The 18,887-nt window shown below is 48.7% G+C and overlaps 1 protein-coding gene across 8 annotated transcripts in view; it reads right to left on the bottom strand.

Annotated features, from left to right (window-relative positions):
• Positions 1–739: 739 nt before the first annotated feature.
• LOC139767396 (uncharacterized) overlaps positions 740–18,887 on the bottom strand; it is an 800,841-nt gene continuing 782,693 nt past the window's right edge. For 4 of the 8 annotated variants that reach the window (XR_011717088.1, XR_011717097.1, XR_011717105.1 and 1 more), the window contains 2 exons: positions 8,850–9,101; positions 7,991–8,678 (listed from right to left, as the gene is read on the bottom strand). The gene's annotated coding sequence lies outside the window, so the exon portion shown is untranslated. The other 4 variants (XR_011717108.1, XR_011717107.1, XR_011717112.1 and 1 more) reach the window with 4 other exon arrangements.

Here is an 18,887-nt window from a genome sequence, read left to right on the forward strand (position 1 = left end):
TCTAGCGTTAGCCTGAACAAAAGTCTGAATGTAAAGCTTTACTTTGACGACCCATAAACCATGCAAGTTGAAAATAATCGTCCGGCATTAGCTAGAACAAATGTCCTAAAGGGACGCTTTAGTTTGTGGTCGTTGGTTCATTCCTCGACAATCTACTTCGACTAATTCGTTTATAAACACATTGCGGCTTCCTGCCTGACATACTTGAAAGGTGAAAAGGAAGCGTTACTCACTCTCGACAGGCGTCGGTGGCTCAGTCTCTGATACACGTCGGTTGCTTACTTCACCACACGTTACTTCGACGAACTCAAAAACTCTTCTCACTTTCCAACAGTCATCGATGAGCTTCGTCTCTAACACACGTCTGTCGGTAGCTCACTTCATGGCAAACCAAACTCTATTCTCTCTCTCTGACACAACTTTATGGCTTCCTGACACACTAAAAATATTGCTCACTCCCTGACAGACGTCGGTGGCTTCATGTCTGATACACGTCGGTAGCTCACTCAAAGATACACTACATTGCCTAACTCAGTCACGATGGCTTCCTGCCTGACACATATACACACACACACACACACACACACACTTCAAAGGCAAAAAAAAAAAAAGAAAAAAAGTCAGTGGCTTCGTCTGTAACATACGTGGGCAGTCCACAACAGGACACATTACATGACTAACTCCCTGATACACAAGACTGGCTTCCTGCCTCACACTAATACAGTGGCGACAACACAAAACCGCTGCTCAATTCCTAACACACAACAGTGGCAAAGAAAGGCTGCTCACGCTGACAGATTCTCTGGCTTTGTCTCTAGCACACGTCGGGCCACCTCACTCTAGGACACACTATTCCCACTAACTCCCTGGCACACAAGGGCGGCTTCCTGTCTGACGGCGGAGGAACGCTACTCACTCCCTGACAGACGTCAGGGGCTTCGTTTCGACCACACGTCGTGGGCTTATGCCCCGATATACGATAGTTTACTACGACGGTCTGTTGTTCTCTGGCACACGACGAGAGGTTCTCCCTCCCTCCCTCCCTCAAACCTGACAAACAACAACGACCGACTCGTCCTCTAACATCAAAGCCGCTCACTTTCAAACGACCGTCTCACCAGCTGACTTGAGTCTGCACCTCACATCCTGGCGCATCGGCACGTCCCTTCCTGATACACGGCGGGCAGATCACTCCAAGACAGACGAAGACGCCTGACACATCATCCCAGCGAGTCATTCCCTGACACACAACAATGTCTTACTCACTGCCACACTTCGTGTTTACTTCCTTCTCACTCTGCCTGAGCTGCTACAGCAACTCACTCCCTGACACAAAACTATGGCCACCCGGCTACTAATACCCTGAGAGCATAGCGCTCCGTGAGGAACCAAACTCTCCCTATCCTGAGACAAGCAGGAAGGAGGGTCCCAGTCTGCCACATACCGTCATGTCAATCACTTATGTCGGTGGTTCACGCCTCGACTCTACGAAGGTTTACCCCACTATCAAACTTACACGTGAAGGAGGTACCACCCTCCTTGACTCGACGAAGGTTTACCCCACTATCAAACTTACACGTGAAGAAGGCACCACCCTCCTTGACTCGACGAAGGTTTACCCCACTATCAAACTTACACGTGAAGGAGGTACCACCCTCCTTGACTCGGCGAAGGTTTACCCCACTATCAAACTTACACGTGAAGGAGGTACTACCCTCCTTGAGGCAAGACACTTGAGTGCTGTCATGACGGCTTCCTCTCTCCCTCTTGCGACGTCAGCAGGCGACTGAGGGTGACGTGGTCCTCGACGGTGGACGGAAGGTCATCATATTTAACCCGTTGTTTGACTGGAATTCTGGAAATGAACGGTGTCTTAATTTCCATTTCAACTTGAACACATTAAGGCATATTTTTCTATTAACATTAAGTTAATTTACGACATTTTGTACACAACATATCCCAGTGTTTATGTGTGGGTCATGATAGATGTGAAGTCATAGGTACATTATAGGTTAATCAATTATCATCCATCTTGAAATATATGCTTAAAATTGGTGTCAACTGCGAGGACAAAAACCTCTCACTAGCAATGTTATCCTTACGATTCTTGTTCTTTGAAACATTAGGGTAAACAAGACGCAATTGTTTATCACTGACCAGCATAAGGAGCTTAAAAGGCTGGTCTCTTATTGTTTATATACTACTAATACAAAACGTAGGTAGTCATTATTCCCATGTTGAGACAAACTACTAATTGAGGCAAACAACCAAATAAATAATAACCTATATGGCGGGATCAGACGTTCCAAAAGACCGTGAGCAATTAAAAGCTGTCGCCTGAACGAATCGTAGAATAAATCAAAGTTTCTGACGAACGACTTCATTCTAAATTTTCTTGCTGTGGGAACTACAGAGTTGTCCACACCTCCACCTCCATGTTCACCTATAGTTGACCAGTCATTCACCTGTCGTTACAGCCAATGGTCTGCCATGACTCATTAACCTGGCTATAAATAAGACCTCTGTTTATGGAGCAATCAACTACAAGCGGAGAACACGAAGCTAGCGGACTACGTTTGTTGTTTGTTGGCTTTTACGGCCATCGACCTATGAGGAAGGTCATTACGGCCTGCAACCCTATCTAATATGCGATTAAAATCACCCCTAAATGCATATTCTAATGAAAAATAGAAAAAATTAAGACATCATAATTATGATATGATAAAAAATGAATGATAAGTATAAATAATGGGAAAAAAATATTATGTGGGTGTTGAGCCAACGTAGCGGCAAACACCTCCCTGTCGGCACAGCAGCCACAGTTGCAGTTTACCCAAGAGTGCGAGGGGATAAGACGTCACCACGTCATGCACATAGATGATAATTCATTCGGAAGTCCACCGGCTCGACCTCTTGGCGCAGCTGCCCAGGAGGATAACCACCTCCCCTCAAGGCGACCGTCTAATGTGTGGACATGTCCACCCACCATGCGACCAGCCCAAGTGGGAGGAGGAACCTCACACCGAAGCCAATCCCTCCACAGAGAACAACCCACGAACCACCTTACATCATCTTCATTAATTGTTTCTCTGAGGAAGACCATCAATTTGTCAAAAGTACTCGAGTTGTCCCAGAATACATTGACAATGTTAAAACATATGTTTTTCTTGTAATACTTTATTAAGTATATCCGGGGATGACGAGGATAAATTAATTGCCGAGATATTGTCAGTCCGGTCGTCTACACGAGTTCCACCACCATCGTTCAGAGGAGTGAGGTTAGCATTGATCATAATATTAACCATTTGTTCCCCTCTGGCGTCTGCCCGGATACTTCCACCCAACTGATACTGATGAACATTGAAGTCTCCTAAAAGTATTTGACGTGAGATAATCAACAAACAGATTGAACTCATCATTATCAAGTACATTGGAACCGGAGCATTACATCGAACAGATGGTCAGGCATGCGATATGAAATTTGACTCTACGTGCGACAGCGTCTAGATTAGAATTTCGTCACTAGTGTGTGAGGCATACTTTGGTGAACATAGCTAGCAACTTCTACGTCGTTCTCCATTGACAAATATGGTGATGAAGCAGGCAGTGATAACGTCCTCGTTTGGTAGTTCCTTCACAATGTCGTCCTCTGACATATCCATGACATCACTGAAGTAGATGACTCCCCTGCATGAATTCATGGCAATGGGTATCGAGACCACAACGTCAACATGAATATGGAACTTCGTCAACTTAAGTAGTTCCGCCACCTGTTTCGTCGACTTATCAGCAAATCACCACTAACCAGTTTCCTGACCGTTTCAACATGCCCAGACCAACCATCAATGACCTTCCTGATTAGGAAGGGATTGAGGGAGGCAAGAGTCGTTGCTGCGGTCGCATGGGCCAAAACAAAATCAGCGTTGCTACTTTTTATGGACGATCCGTCACCACTACCTCCTACGTGGGCAGTGGATGGCTTACCTGGGTCCATCCTATAGGGGCCTAACCTCAAAATCTGGGGTGGCAAACCACCCCCAGATATTGGAATAAAAACTAGCTACCCCGAAAAGAAAAAGATCAGGCAATTGTTTTATGAAGAAAAAGGTATCAGGGCGGAGCCGGTCGCACAAAGGCCAGGCGGAGTTCTCCTGCGGACATCCGTCAATGAAAGAATGATTTTGCATAAAACAACCCTATAAAAATATATTGATGAACAATAACTTTCAAAAACCCTTCAAAACAAAGCAAGGGTAGCGACAACGCAGGGAGGAATAGCTACAACCGAGCTCTGAAAGAAGGGCAACAGCTTCGTACAGGTCAGTAGCTGGTACGAGACTGTGGTCGGAACAGCTACGACTGCACATTGCCCTGCGCAATGTCACTGCGCATGTAGTTATGGCTACCGCCGCTAGGGAGCAGTGGTGGTTTGCCTGACTGGCATATCCGAGTATGTTTATCCTGATCCCAGCCCTGAGCATACGGACAAATAACAAATATTGCATTAATGTTAAAAAACACTTCCTTTGTAAACACTTCACCGAGTGAAAACACCCCTATAAACAGTAGAGTTAAAAAACAACTAACGTACAAGGCCACCAGAAGCAGCACTTCACATATGTTTAACACTAATAAACATACACCAAATTTGATATTTTTTTTTTTTTTTTTTTTTTTTTTATACTTTGTTGCTGTCTCCCGCGTTTGCGAGGTAGCGCAAGGAAACAGACGAAAGAAATGGCCCAACCCCCCCATACACATGTATATACATACGTCCACACACGCAAATATACATACCTACACAGCTTTCCATGGTTTACCCCAGACGCTTCACATGCCTTGATTCAATCCACTGACAGCACGTCAACCCCGGTATACCACATCGCTCCAATTCACTCTATTCCTTGCCCTCCTTTCACCCTCCTGCATGTTCAGGCCCCGATCACACAAAATCTTTTTCACTCCATCTTTCCACCTCCAATTTGGTCTCCCTCTTCTCCTTGTTCCCTCCACCTCCGACACATATATCCTCTTGGTCAATCTTTCCTCACTCATCCTCTCCATGTGCCCAAACCACTTCAAAACACCCTCTTCTGCTCTCTCAACCACTCTCTTTTTATTTCCAAACATCTCTCTTACCCTTACGTTACTCACTCGATCAAACCACCTCACACCACACATTGTCCTCAAACATCTCATTTCCAGCACATCCATCCTCCTGCGCACAACTCTATCCATAGCCCACGCCTCGCAACCATACAACATTGTTGGAACCACTATTCCTTCAAACATACCCATTTTTGCTTTCCGAGATAATGTTCTCGACTTCCACACATTCTTCAAGGCCCCCAGAATTTTCACCCCCTCCCCCACCCTATGATCCACTTCCGCTTCCATGGTTCCATCCGCTGCCAGATCCACTCCCAGTTATCTAAAACACTTCACTTCCTCCAGTTTTTCTCCATTCAAACTCACCTCCCAATTGACTTGACCCTCAACCCTACTGTACCTAATAACCTTGCTCTTATTCACATTTACTCTTAACTTTCTTCTTCCACACACTTTACCAAACTCAGTCACCAGCTTCTGCAGTTTCTCACATGAATCAGCCACCAGCGCTGTATCATCAGCGAACAACAACTGACTCACTTCCCAAGCTCTCTCATCCCCAACAGACTTCATAGTTGCCCCTCTTTCCAAAACTCTTGCATTTACCTCCCTAACAACCCCATCCATAAACAAATTAAACAACCATGGAGACATCACACACCCCTGCCGCAAACCTACATTCACTGAGAACCAATCACTTTCCTCTCTTCCTACACGTACACATGCCTTACATCCTCGATAAAAACTTTTCACTGCTTCTAACAACTTTCCTCCCACACCATATATTCTTAATACCTTCCACAGAGCATCTCTATCAACTCTATCATATGCCTTCTCCAGATCCATAAATGCTACATACAAATCCATTCGCTTTTCTAAGTATTTCTCACATACATTCTTCAAAGCAAACACCTGATCCACACATCCTCTACCACTTCTGAAACCACACTGCTCTTCCCCAATCTGATGCTCTGTACATGCCTTCACCCTCTCAATCAATACCCGAAGAAAGCAGTGAAGGGTAACTGAAGATAGAAAGGCTGAAAGTAGAGAGTTGATCATGGCATTCTAAACGAAACCAAAATGGCATCCTAGGTAGGAGCTGTGTAATCCTTCCTACGTATTGATACGCGGAATAAAAGCTCAAGGAAACCCCACTTGTCAAGGAAAAATGCACAGAAACATTGCCATAGTGCTAAGCAAAGTCCGACTTACCGAAAAGACGAGTAGACACTACGACATCAGGCACCACAGACTTGAAATACAGAGCGTAAGAACACATCCGTCTTGGGAGACGAAACAAATAAGACTACAAATGGCGGCTGTGATCAGCCAGAAACACATACAAAGAAGCGCAACTTAAAGACTTTGACATACTAATTTTTGTGATGCTGGCAGTAACGCCATCTGGAGGGGGTGATTAAGACTATTAGAAAACGGGAAATATAAACCTTTACCAAAGAAAACGGGGAAATTAGAGGTAAACTATTCAAATCTGCCATAATTTCTGCAGGGAGTGAAGTCCTTTGTTCTATTTTGCTTTAGCAATGGAAAAACTTAATGGAAACTGGACACTTTGTTAAATGACAGAATTTCTTCATATTTCAAGAACCACTCATCATTTTCTTATTTTCGTTTTACTGGTGTTAATATGAATAGGTAGTTATGTATATAAGTCCTGAGCCTATCTTCGGTTTGTGCTGGTAATTTAGCGTAATTTAGATTTCGTTAATACTCTTACATTTCAGTTCCTTCTTAAATATTGTGATAAAAGGAAACAAATGACCTTGTAATATTCATTTGGTGCAATACAGTATTGATAGATATATATCAGAACATATTTTCACCTTATGGTAGACTGTATGTACATGCATACACACGTGCATGCAGTAATAGAGAATACAATAACAAAGGCTAACAGTCTGGAAACGTGTGGAAAACCTCTTGCGTGAGAAATACATACTGTATATGTAGTAAGCCATGTAGTAAAGTATTTAGTCACCTTTGTACATTTCCTATAACATTTTCTTTTGTATCTCTATAAAATGTTCAAGATTCTGTATTTCTTTTCGATGTATTATCCTTATTCTAATGAAATTTTATTTCCTTCACACTGCTGGGAACACACAGGTCTATCATTGTATGTCAGTTTTTTTTTTTCTCAGCAAAATTTCATAAACATTGGCACACAGTATCCCTCTTATAACCACTGTTTCAACATCATACTGAAATATTTGCTTCCAATTCCTTCATATAACTTTTGTGTTTTTGGTACGGTAAGAGCAATGTTTATCTATAGACATTTGTGGTATATGTATACAACTATACATAGTGTCATTATCCTCTGTGGATGAAAGTAGATCTTACTTATCTCTATACCATCAACTTCTACCATGGTCGACTAGTGACATTCATCCTCATTCATCATCCTAACAATCAAAATGTACCTCAGACATTTCAGTTTGAGAGGGTGTAATATCTATCAAGCTGGAGGTAGGAGAAAGCTGCAAGAGGTTAATGCAAACCACTGAACCAAGTGCTGCTGTAGTACGGTTAAGTATCTGAGCAGCAAGGTGTATACTTAACTGAACACTGATGATATTATGGAAATAGGTTACAATTATGCCACACGATTTCCCCATTATGATATTCGCTTGGATACTCCTATCACTATGGATTTGTCCTTCTCGTAAGCAGGATATTGATACACTCCATCATTCGTCAGCAGTATAGTTAGCCGATACTCAAATGATTAATTTGTTTCTCTTTACTGACGACTCTTCGTTCGTATCACACTGTTGCGTTGCCATGTGTTGGTAGGAGGTTCTGCGTTTAATACAGCATAAAAACAATAGACATATAATCAAACACAATCAACCGTTCAAACATTTATTGTAATCGTTATCACTCGTTGATTATTCCACACAGCTGGAAAGACAAACAAAAATGTTGGTGGCCGCCATCTAACTCACAACTAGGAGTGAACAACCCTCCAAAACAGCGTGAATAAATCATAAACATACTTATATTTCCCTCTACATATCATATTAGTATACATTGTCCTCTGCGTATTGACACTAATATATACTAAGCAACAGTAAACTTATCAATTTATAGAGACAAGTAAAACCCAACGTGTAGGTACAATTTAATACACCGTCCAGCCTGCAGAGTTCCCCTGAAGGGCGTGGACGTGGTTCAGTAGTTGATGGCTACACTTCTCGTCTCCTGGTGGCCAGGTGTACACCATTTCTGCCCAAATATGTTCAATGACAATCAGGTCCACTCTTTTGCTGGCCTAGTCCAGGAGCTGTAGGGTGTCTTGTTCCTAGGGACCAGCGTTCAACAACACGAGCAGTGTGGACGGGGAACCTGTCGCTAATAGAAATGACAAGCCCGGCAGGGAGAGGTAAACCCCTCGCCCGCAGTTACTGCTACAGTCGTTGCAGTAAAGCCACCTCCAATGTGGAAAACGTCACCCAGGCCATGTAATGTCACTTTTCTCTAGATGCAGCAGGTAAAGTGACATGAACGGGCCTCCTCGCTCATGTTGGCTCGGTCATTTGTGCCTGTGGAACATTGTATGATTTTAACGTTTATTGTACTGGTTCGGCAGGATTTATATCATTTGTTGTGTATAAACAGTATATCATTAACATTTGGGTATCAGCATGAATTTATTATTACCATAACTATGACGTTCTAAGTCTTTGAACATCAACAAATCATTAACTTCCTACCTGGTACAGTTCCTCCTCCAGCAGTGAACCTTGACATGAGAGTTGGAGACTCACATCATCTCCGTGAACACTGCTTCAGACCAGAATATAAGTTTCGCTTGAGATGTGTGCTGTTCCCTCAGGCGTTCATTCCTCTCGGGAGTTCTGTGGTGTATTCCTTTGTCGTGCAATATTCGCCTGCCGCTCAACGGGGAGACGTCTTATGCCCATCACGTTCGCTGGAGGGGGTTACCTCTGCAGCTCCTGTTCTCTCTGCCAACAATAAAACACAACCATGTTCACAAGGAATGGATACAATCGGTTGCCTTAATTGAAAATTTCAATTTCAATTATCAAGTTTAGATAGTTATAAGCCTTAATTTCACAACTTTTACATAATCTACATAATATCTTTAGTATGAAATTGTGGTTACAATAATGATTATAATATTTCTTGATATTTTGCCTACTTCATTGTTATCAAGGCGTGGCCATACCCAAATATAGTCACCCGAAGTATTTGGCTGCTAATTAACTCTGATGCAGGTACCTCATTCTCTATGCAGCCTTCATTATTGCTGCCATGTCCCACTCCTTTTCACAGACACTCATAACTTAAATTAAGTTTTTAAGGTTACTGCTCTCCACCCGTATGGACAAAACATTATCAAGGAGAGTGATCATGCGACCTTTGAGCACCAACCTCTCCTCACTCCGATTCACCTTAGCCTACCTCAACGCGCGATCCAGTAGACGAGATGACCGCTCCCTGGCCAGCCGACCCTAGTCTACCTCAGTGCGATCCAGTAGACAAGCTGCACCTCCCTGGCCAGCCGACCTTAGCCTACCTCAACGCGCGATCCAGTAGACAAGCTGCCACTCACAGGCCAGCCGACCCTAGCCTACCTCAGCGCGATCCAGTAGAGAAGCTGCACCTCCCTGGTCAGCCGACCTTAGCCTACCTCAACGCGCGATCCAGTAGACAAGCTGCCACTCCCTGGCCAGGCGACCCTAGCCTACCTCAATGAGATCCAGTAGATAAGCTTCCACTCCCTGGCCAGCCGACCCTAGCCTACCTCACCGCGATCCAGTACACAAGCTGCCGCTCCCTGGCCAGCTGACCCTAGCCTAAATCAACGCGATCCAGTAGACGAGCTGCCACTCCCTGGCCAGCCGAAAAGCTGCCGCTCCCTGGCCAGCCGACCCTATCCTACCTCACCGCGATCCAGAAGACAAGCTGCCGTTCCCTGGCCAGCCGACCCTAGCTTACCTCAATGCGATCCAGGAGATAAGCTGCCACTCCCTGGCCAGCCGACCCTAGCCTAGCTCAACGCAATCCAGTAGACAAGCTACCGCTCCCTGGCCAGCAGACCTTTGCCTACATGATCTCGATCCAATAGACGAGCTGCCACACCCTGGCCAGCCGACCCTAGCCTACCTCAACGCGATCCAATAGACGAGCTGCCACTCCCTGTCCAGCCGAACCTAGACTACCTCACCGCGATCCAGCAGAGAAGCTGCCACTCCCTGGCCAGCCGACCCTTGCCTACCTCATCGCGATCCAGTAGACAAGCTACCGCTCCCTGGCCAGCAGACCTATGCCTACATGAACTCGATCCAATAGACGAGCTGCCACACCCTGGCCAGCCGACCCTAGCCTACCTCAACGCGATCCAATAGACGAGCTGCCACTCCCTGGCCAACCGACCCTTGCCTACCTCATCGCGATCCAGTAGACAAGCTGCCAATGCATGGCCAGCCGACCCTTGCCTACCTCAGCGCGATCCAGTAGACGAGCTACCACTGCCTGGCAGCCGACCCTAGCCTACCTCACCGCGATCCAGTAGACGAAGTTCCACTCCATGGCCAGCAGACCCTTGCCTACCTCACCGCGGTACAGTAGACGAGCTGCCACTCCCTGTCCAGCAGACCCTAGCTTACCTCACCGCGATCCAGTAGACAAGCTGCTGCTCCCTGGCCAGCCGAAGCTTGCCTACCTCATCGCGATCCAGTAGACGAGCTGCCACTCCCTGGCCAGCCGACCCTAGCCTACCTCAATGCGATCCAGTAGATAAGCTGCCACTCCCTGGCCAGCCGACCCAAGCCTACCTCACCGCGATCCAGTAGAGAAGCTGCCGCTCCCTGGCCAGCCGACCCTGGCCTACCTCACCGCGATCCAGTAAACAAGATACCGCTCCCTGGCCAACCGACCCTTGCCTAACTCAACGCAATCCAGTCGAAAAGCTGCCGCTCCCTGGCCAGCCGAACCTAGCCTACCTCAACGCAATCCAGTCGACAAGCTGCCGCTCCCTGGCCAGCCGACCCTTGCCTACTTCAACGCGATCTAGTAAACAAGTTGCCGCTCCCTGGCCAGCCGACCGTAGCCTACCTCACCGCGATTCAGTAGACAAGCTGCTGCTCCCTGGCCAGCCGACCCTAGCCTACCTCAAGGCAATACAGTCGACAAGCTGCCGCTCCCTGGCCAGTCGACCCTAACCTACCTCAACGCGATCCAGTAGACGATCTGCCACTCCCTGGCCAGCCGACCCTAGCCTACCTCAATGCGATCCAGTAGATAAGCTGCCACTCCCCGGCCAGCCGACCCTTGCCTACCTCACCGCAATCCAGTACTCAAGCTTCCGCTCCCTGGCCAGCCGACCCTAGCCTACCTCACCGCGATCCAGTAGATAAGCTTCCGCTCCCTGGACAGCCGACCCTACCCTGCCTCAAAGCGATCCAGTAGACGAGTTGCCACTCCCTGGCAAGCCAACCCTAGCCTACCTCAACGCAATCCAGTAGACGAGCTGCCGCTCTTCGCTAGCCGACCCTTGCCTACCTCATCGCCATCCATTAGACAAGCTGCCACTCCATGGCCAGCCGACTCTAGCCTACCTCAACGCAATCCAGTAGACAAGCTGCCGCTCCCTGGCCAGCCGACACTTGCCTACCTCAACGCGATCCAGTAGACTAGCTGCCACTCCCTGGCCAGCCGACCCTAGCCGACCTCAACGCGATCCAGTAGACAAGCTGCCGCTCCCTGGCCAGCCGACCCTAGCCTACCTCACCGCGATCCTGCAGACAAGCTGCCGCTTCCCCCCCAGCCGACCCTAGCCTACCTCAACGCGATCCAGTAGACGAGCTGCCACTCCCTGGCCAGCCGACCCTAGCCTACCTCAGCGCGATCCAGTAGAGAAGCTGCTGCTCCCTGGCCAGTCGACCCTTGCCTATCTCAACTCGTTCCAGTAGATAAGCTGCCGCTCCCTGACCAGCCGACCCTTTCCTACCTCAACGCGATCCAATAGACGAGCTGCCACTCCCTGGCCAGGCGACCCTAGCCTACCTCAATGCGATCCAGGAGATAAGCTGCCACTCCCTGGCCAGCCGACCCTAGCCTACCTCACCACGATCCAGTACACAAGCTGCCGCTCCCTGGCCAGCTGACCCTAGCCTACCTCAACGCGATCCAGTAGACGAGCTGCCACTCCCTGGCCAGCCGAAAAGCTGCCGCTCCCTGGCCAGCCGACCCTATCCTACCTCACCGCGATCCAGAAGACAAGCTGCCGCTCCCTGGCCAGCCGACCCTAGCCTACCTCAATGCGATCCAGGAGATAAGCTGCCACTCCCTGGCCAGCCGACCCTAGCCTAGCTCAACGCAATCCAGTAGACAAGCTACCGCTCCCTGGCCAGCAGACCTTAGCCTACATGATCTCGATCCAATAGACGAGGTGCCACACCCTGGCCAGCCGACCCTAGCCTACCTCAACGCGATCCAATAGACGAGCTGCCACTCCCTGTCCAGCCGAACCTAGACTACCTCACCGCGATCCAGCAGAGAAGCTGCCACTCCCCGGCCAGCCGACCCTTGCCTACCTCAGCGCAATCCAGTACACAAGCTTCCGCTCCCTGGCCAGCCGACCCTAGCCTACCTCACCGCGATCCAGTAGATAAGCTTCCGCTCCCTGGACAGCCGACCCTACCCTGCCTCAAAGCGATCCAGTAGACGAGTTGCCACTCCCTGGCAAGCCAACCCTAGCCTACCTCAACGCAATCCAGTAGACGAGCTGCCGCTCTTCGCTAGCCGACCCTTGCCTACCTCATCGCTATCCATTAGACAAGCTGCCACTCCATGGCCAGCCGACTCTAGCCTACCTCAACGCAATCCAGTAGACAAGCTGCCGCTCCCTGGCCAGCCGACCCTTGCCTACCTCAACGCGATCCAGTAGACTAGCTGCCACTCCCTGGCCAGCCGACCCTAGCCGACCTCAACGTGATCCAGTAGACAAGATGCCGCTCCCTGGCCAGCCGACCCTAGCCTACCTCACCGCGATCCTGTAGACAAGCTGGCGCTTACTGGCCAGCCGACCCTAGCCTACCTCAACGCGATCCAGTAGACGAGCTGCCACTCCATGGCCAGCCGACCCTAGCCTACCTCACCGCGATCCAGTAGAGAAGCTGCTGCTCCCTGGCCAGTCGACCCTTGCCTATCTCAACTCGTTCCAGTAGATAAGCTGCCGCTCCCTGACCAGCCGACCCTTTCCTACCTCAACGCGATCCAATAGACGAGCTGCCACTCCCTGGCCAGGCGACCCTAGCCTACCTCAATGCGATCCAGGAGATAAGCTGCCACTCCCTGGCCAGCCGACCCTAGCCTACCTCACCGCGATCCAGTACACAAGCTGCCGCTCCCTGGCCAGCCGACCCTAGCCTACCTCAACGCGATCCAGTAGACGAGCTGCCACTCCCTGGCCAGCCGAAAAGCTGCCACTCCCTGGCCAGCCGAAAAGCTGCCGCTCCCTGGCCAGCCGACCCTATCCTACCTCACCGCGATCCAGAAGACAAGCTGCCGCTCCCTGGCCAGCCGACCCTATCCTACCTCACCGCGATCCAGAAGACAAGCTGCCGCTCCCTGGCCAGCCGACCCTAGCCTACCTCAATGCGATCCAGGAGATAAGCTGCCACTCCCTGGCCAGCCGACCCTAGCCTAGCTCAACGCAATCCAGTAGACAAGCTACCGCTCCTTGGCCAGCAGACCTTTGCCTACATGATCTCGATCCAATAGACGAGCTGCCACACCCTGGCCAGCCGACCCTAGCCTACCTCAACGCGATCCAATAGACGAGCTGCCACTCCCTGTCCAGCCGAACCTAGACTACCTCACCGCGATCCAGCAGAGAAGCTGCCACTCCCTGGCCAGCCGACCCTTGCCTACCTCATCGCGATCCAGTAGACAAGCTGCCAATGCATGGCCAGCCGACCCTTGCCTACCTCAGCGCGATCCAGTAGACGAGCTACCACTGCCTGGCAGCCGACCCTAGCCTACCTCACCGCGATCCAGTAGACGAAGTTCCACTCCATGGCCAGCAGACCCTTGCCTACCTCACCGCGATACAGTAGACGAGCTGCTACTCCCTGTCCAGCAGACCCTAGCTTACCTCACCGCGATCCAGTAGACAAGCTGCTGCTCCCTGGCCAGCCGACCCTTGCCTACCTCATCGCGATCCAGTAGACGAGCTGCCACTCCCTGGCCAGCCGACCCTAGCCTACCTCAATGCGATCCAGTAGATAAGCTGCCACTCCCTGGCCAGCCGACCCAAGCCTACCTCACCGCGATCCAGTAGACAAGCTGCCGCTCCCTGGCCAGCCGACCCTGGCCTACCTCACCGCGATCCAGTAAACAAGATACCGCTCCCTGGCCAACCGACCCTTGCCTACCTCAACGCAATCCAGTCGACAAGCTGCCGCTCCCTGGCCAGCCGAACCTAGCCTACCTCAACGCAATCCAGTCGACAAGCTGCCGCTCCCTGGCCAGCCGACCCTTGCCTACCTCAACGCGATCTAGTAAACAAGTTGCCGCTCCCTGGCCAGCCGACCGTAGCCTACCTCACCGCGATTCAGTAGACAAGCTGCTACTCCCTGGCCAGCCGACCCTAGCCTACTTCAAGGCAATACAGTCGACAAGCTGCCGCTCCCTGGCCAGCCGACCCTAACCTACATCAACGCGATCCAGTAGATGATCTGCCACTCCTTGGCCAGCCGACCCTAGCCTACCTCAATGCGATCCAGTAGATAAGCTGCCACTCCCCGGCCAGCCGACCCTTGCCTACCTCACCGCAATCCAGTAGACAAGCTTCCGCTCCCTGGCCAGCCGACCCTACCCTACCTCAAAGCGATCCAGTAGACGAGTTGCCAGTCCCTGGCCAGCCGACCCTAGCCTACCTCAACGCAATCCAGTAGACAGGCTGCTGCTCCCTGGGCAGCCGACCCTAGCCTACCTCACCATAACTCAGTAAAGTAGCTACAACTCTCATCGCCAATTTCTGGGACACCTCACCGTGATCCAGTATACTAGCCACCGTTTCGCGGCTGACCGAAGCTACCCTACGTTACCATGATCCAATACAGAAGCCACCACTCACCTGCTTGTTCTAGCCTACCTCACTGTGACCCAGTGCAGTAGCTCCCCGCAAAGCCGACCACAGCCTATGAAAATCTTACCTAACATCCCCAGAAGTACATGATCATAATGGAAATGTACCGTTATTTTTGTGGTCTGCTGGTGTGATAACGCATGAAGTGGCCACGTATAAGGGATATTTGGCAGTGGGGCGAACTCTTACAGCAGATTTCTAATTTCTTTCCCTGGAAACATGAAGCTTCAAAAGGACCCGGTGGTCTGTTACTGTTTGTATGTTGGAAATCCAAAAGAAAAAAAAAGTTTTACCAAAACCATGTTAACTGTGATAATGTGAATGGCGGGTTACACATTCCGGGATGAATAATCATAAGCTGTCATCTGAGTGAAGAGTAATATACTACGAAGTGTCTGTCTACAGAGTTCATAGGTTTTCTACATTTTTTAGCTGTGCTAATTATACTAAGTACACCTAACTCTAGTTCACCACTCACTCTACATTGGGTCTAGTTCTATAGAATAGTTCTAACTATTAATCTCCAAATGTTACTCATACCTGGCTAGAAATAAAGACCTTTGTTTATGCAAACATCATTCAACTCCGAGCCGTGAGCACGAAGCCAGCTGGCAGGTACCGAGCCGGGCGACCTGTCACCTGTGGCCACATATCCTCACCTTTCCACCACCACAAGACTTGTGTCAGCAAATTGGGTTTTACCCCGAGTATCTCAGTGACCAGTACCTTACCTCTTCTCTAGTCCCCTGAAGCCTCCTCCACCACTACACTTCCCGGAACCCTCAGTGACCAGTACCTTACCTCTTCTCTAGTCTCCTGAAACCTCTCCTCCACCACTGCACTTCCCGGAACCCTCAGTGACCAGTACCTTACCTCTTCTCTAGTCCCCTGAAGCCTCTCCTTCACCACTACACTTACCGGAACCCTCAGTGACCAGTACCTTACCTCTTCTCTAGTCTCCTGAAGCCTCTCCTTCACCACTACACTTACCGGAACCCTCAGTGACCAGTACCTTACCTCTTCTCTAGTCTCCTGAAGTCTCCTCCACCACTACACTTCCCGGAACCCTCAACACGATATTGTCACTCACCACAACAACCTAGGAAATGAACGTATGAACCAGAAACATCGTAATCTTCGGTTTCGGAATGACTGCGTTCCTCCGCCATCTCGAAGCAGAAGCGGGGCTTTATTGTATGGCAAGGTGTTGTCTCAATCCAATGAAATGACTTGCATGGCCTTTTACCGTTTTGTAACATTCATTTTTGACTATATACTTACTAATATTCCATGTAATTGTGCTACATGCGTGTGTTACTAAACGTTTATGTAGGAAAATTACTGTTGTTGCATAATAAAGTACATATTTTGAATGTCAGTCCGTCCAAGTCAGAGTCAATATAACAATTCGGATTCAGACGTCGTCCACGTTTATAATATATTCCGACTCTTCTGACGTCAGTCAATTTGTAAACAATGTTTTACTTGTTTGTCTGTTTACGGTAAACCACGACTGAGACAAAATGTGATCTTAAGAATACATTTCTAAACAATATTTTACTTGTTTGTCTGTTTACGGTAAACCACGACTGAGACAAAATGTGATCTCAAGAATATATTTTGTTCTCGACGATGGAAATATATTTTTATCGCGATTATAGATAGTACATCTCCGAGGACGGCCATAGCCAGGACTACCAACCTATATCACCATTTACCACACTCAACATAGAAAATGGAATTTCGCCGATGGTTTTCAATGACCCCATATGTATTTATAGTACTTCCCTAACGTGTAATAATAAGTGGACACAGCATCAACAGAAGTGTGTCAACAGACCAGACTAAAACATGAGCAATATGCTCGTCCTGCTTTTAATGCGGTATTTCCCAAAACAACCTTTGTCGACGGGAATTTCCAAGACACGTATGGGAACTGTTGTGATCGATTTAATTTTCCTACGATGTCCAAGGCAGCAGGGGCACCTGAATGCCCTAATCAAGGCATCTTGTTGACGAGTATACATATATGTACGTACGTCTTGAAGTACGACAGTGCACTACGACGGCTTGTTCTCTGAGAAACGTAAGGTATTCCTTCCTTGTTAAACAAGAACGACTGTAACATCAGAGCCGCTTTTTCCAATGATGTCTCACCAGCTGACATACGTCAGCATCTCACAGCCTGGCGCGTGTTAGTCCGTGTTTTGCTGACACAGGACGTCAGCGCACTCCAAGACTGACAATGAAGCCCGACACATGCCGGCGATTCACTCCCTGACAGTAGGGTGTCAGCCACCACCACCCCCTGCAGTGGCTCTCTCCTTGGGGGACTACGGCAACTCGCTCCCTAACACATAACCTACCGACTAATACCTTAAGCTCATATCACTCCCTAAAAGCTAAATATAATCGCCAGTCATGTACCAAAAATATATAATTCCCAAAGTGAAGCTTATTTTGATGACCTGTGGAGCTCGATAGAACTGCCAAATATCGTTTGGCATTGTTCAGCATAAACTAAGTAAGGCTTTACTTTGATTACCTGTGTTGCCCTCAACAGCAAAATGAAATTGTCTTGCGAAGCCAGAGTAAAGTCACCAACGTGTAACACGCACAAGTGTTAGCCAGAGGAAATTTCCTCAAGTAAAACTTTAATTCGACGACTCACATATGTGTCCCACAAAACCTATATAAAACCGTCTACCGTTAGCCAAAATAAAAGACTGAATGTAAAGCTTTACTTTGACGACCCATAAACCATGCAAGTGGAAAATAGTCGTCTGGCATTAGCTATAACAAATGCCCTAAAGGGACGCTTTAGTGTGGCGTCGTTGGTTCATTCCTCGACAATCTACTTCGACTAATTCGTTTATACATACATTGCGGCTTCCTGCTTTACACACTACAAATGTGAAAAGAAAGCGTTACTCACTCTCGACAGGCGTCGGTGGCTCAGTTTGTGATACACGTCGGTAGCTTACTTGAACACACGTTACTTCGACGAACTCAAAAACTTTGCCTACTCTCCAACAGTCATCGATGAGCTTCGTCTCTAACACACGTGTGTCGGTAGCTCACTTCATGGCAAACCAAATTCGATCCTCTCTCTCTGACACGCAACAGTATGGCTTCTTACCTGACACACTAAAAACACTGCTTACTCCCTGATAGACGTCGGTGGCATCGTCTCTGATACACATCGGTAGCTCACTCCCAGATACACTACATGGCCTAACTCCGTTACGATTACTTCCTGCCTGACACACACGCCTTAGAGGTAAAAAGACGTCGGTGGTTTTGTCTAACATACGTGGGTAGTTCACACCATGAAACAATACATGACTAACTCCCTGATGCAGAAGGCTGGCTTCCTACCTCACACTACTACAGTGGCGACAAAACAAAACCGCTGCTCACTTCCTAACAAACTCCCGTGGCAAAGAATGGCTGCTCACACTGAGAGATTCTCTGGCTCTTTCTCTAGCACATGTTGGCACCTCACTCTAGGACAAACTGTTCCCACTAACTCCCTGGTACACAAGGGCGGCTTCCTATTTGACGGTGGAGGAACGCTACACACTCCCTGACAGAAGTCAGTGGTTTCGATTTGACCACACGTCGTGGGCTC

Source organism: Panulirus ornatus, chromosome 61 (assembly GCF_036320965.1).
Source record: "Panulirus ornatus isolate Po-2019 chromosome 61, ASM3632096v1, whole genome shotgun sequence".
In the NCBI taxonomy this organism is placed as follows: domain Eukaryota; kingdom Metazoa; phylum Arthropoda; class Malacostraca; order Decapoda; family Palinuridae; genus Panulirus; species Panulirus ornatus.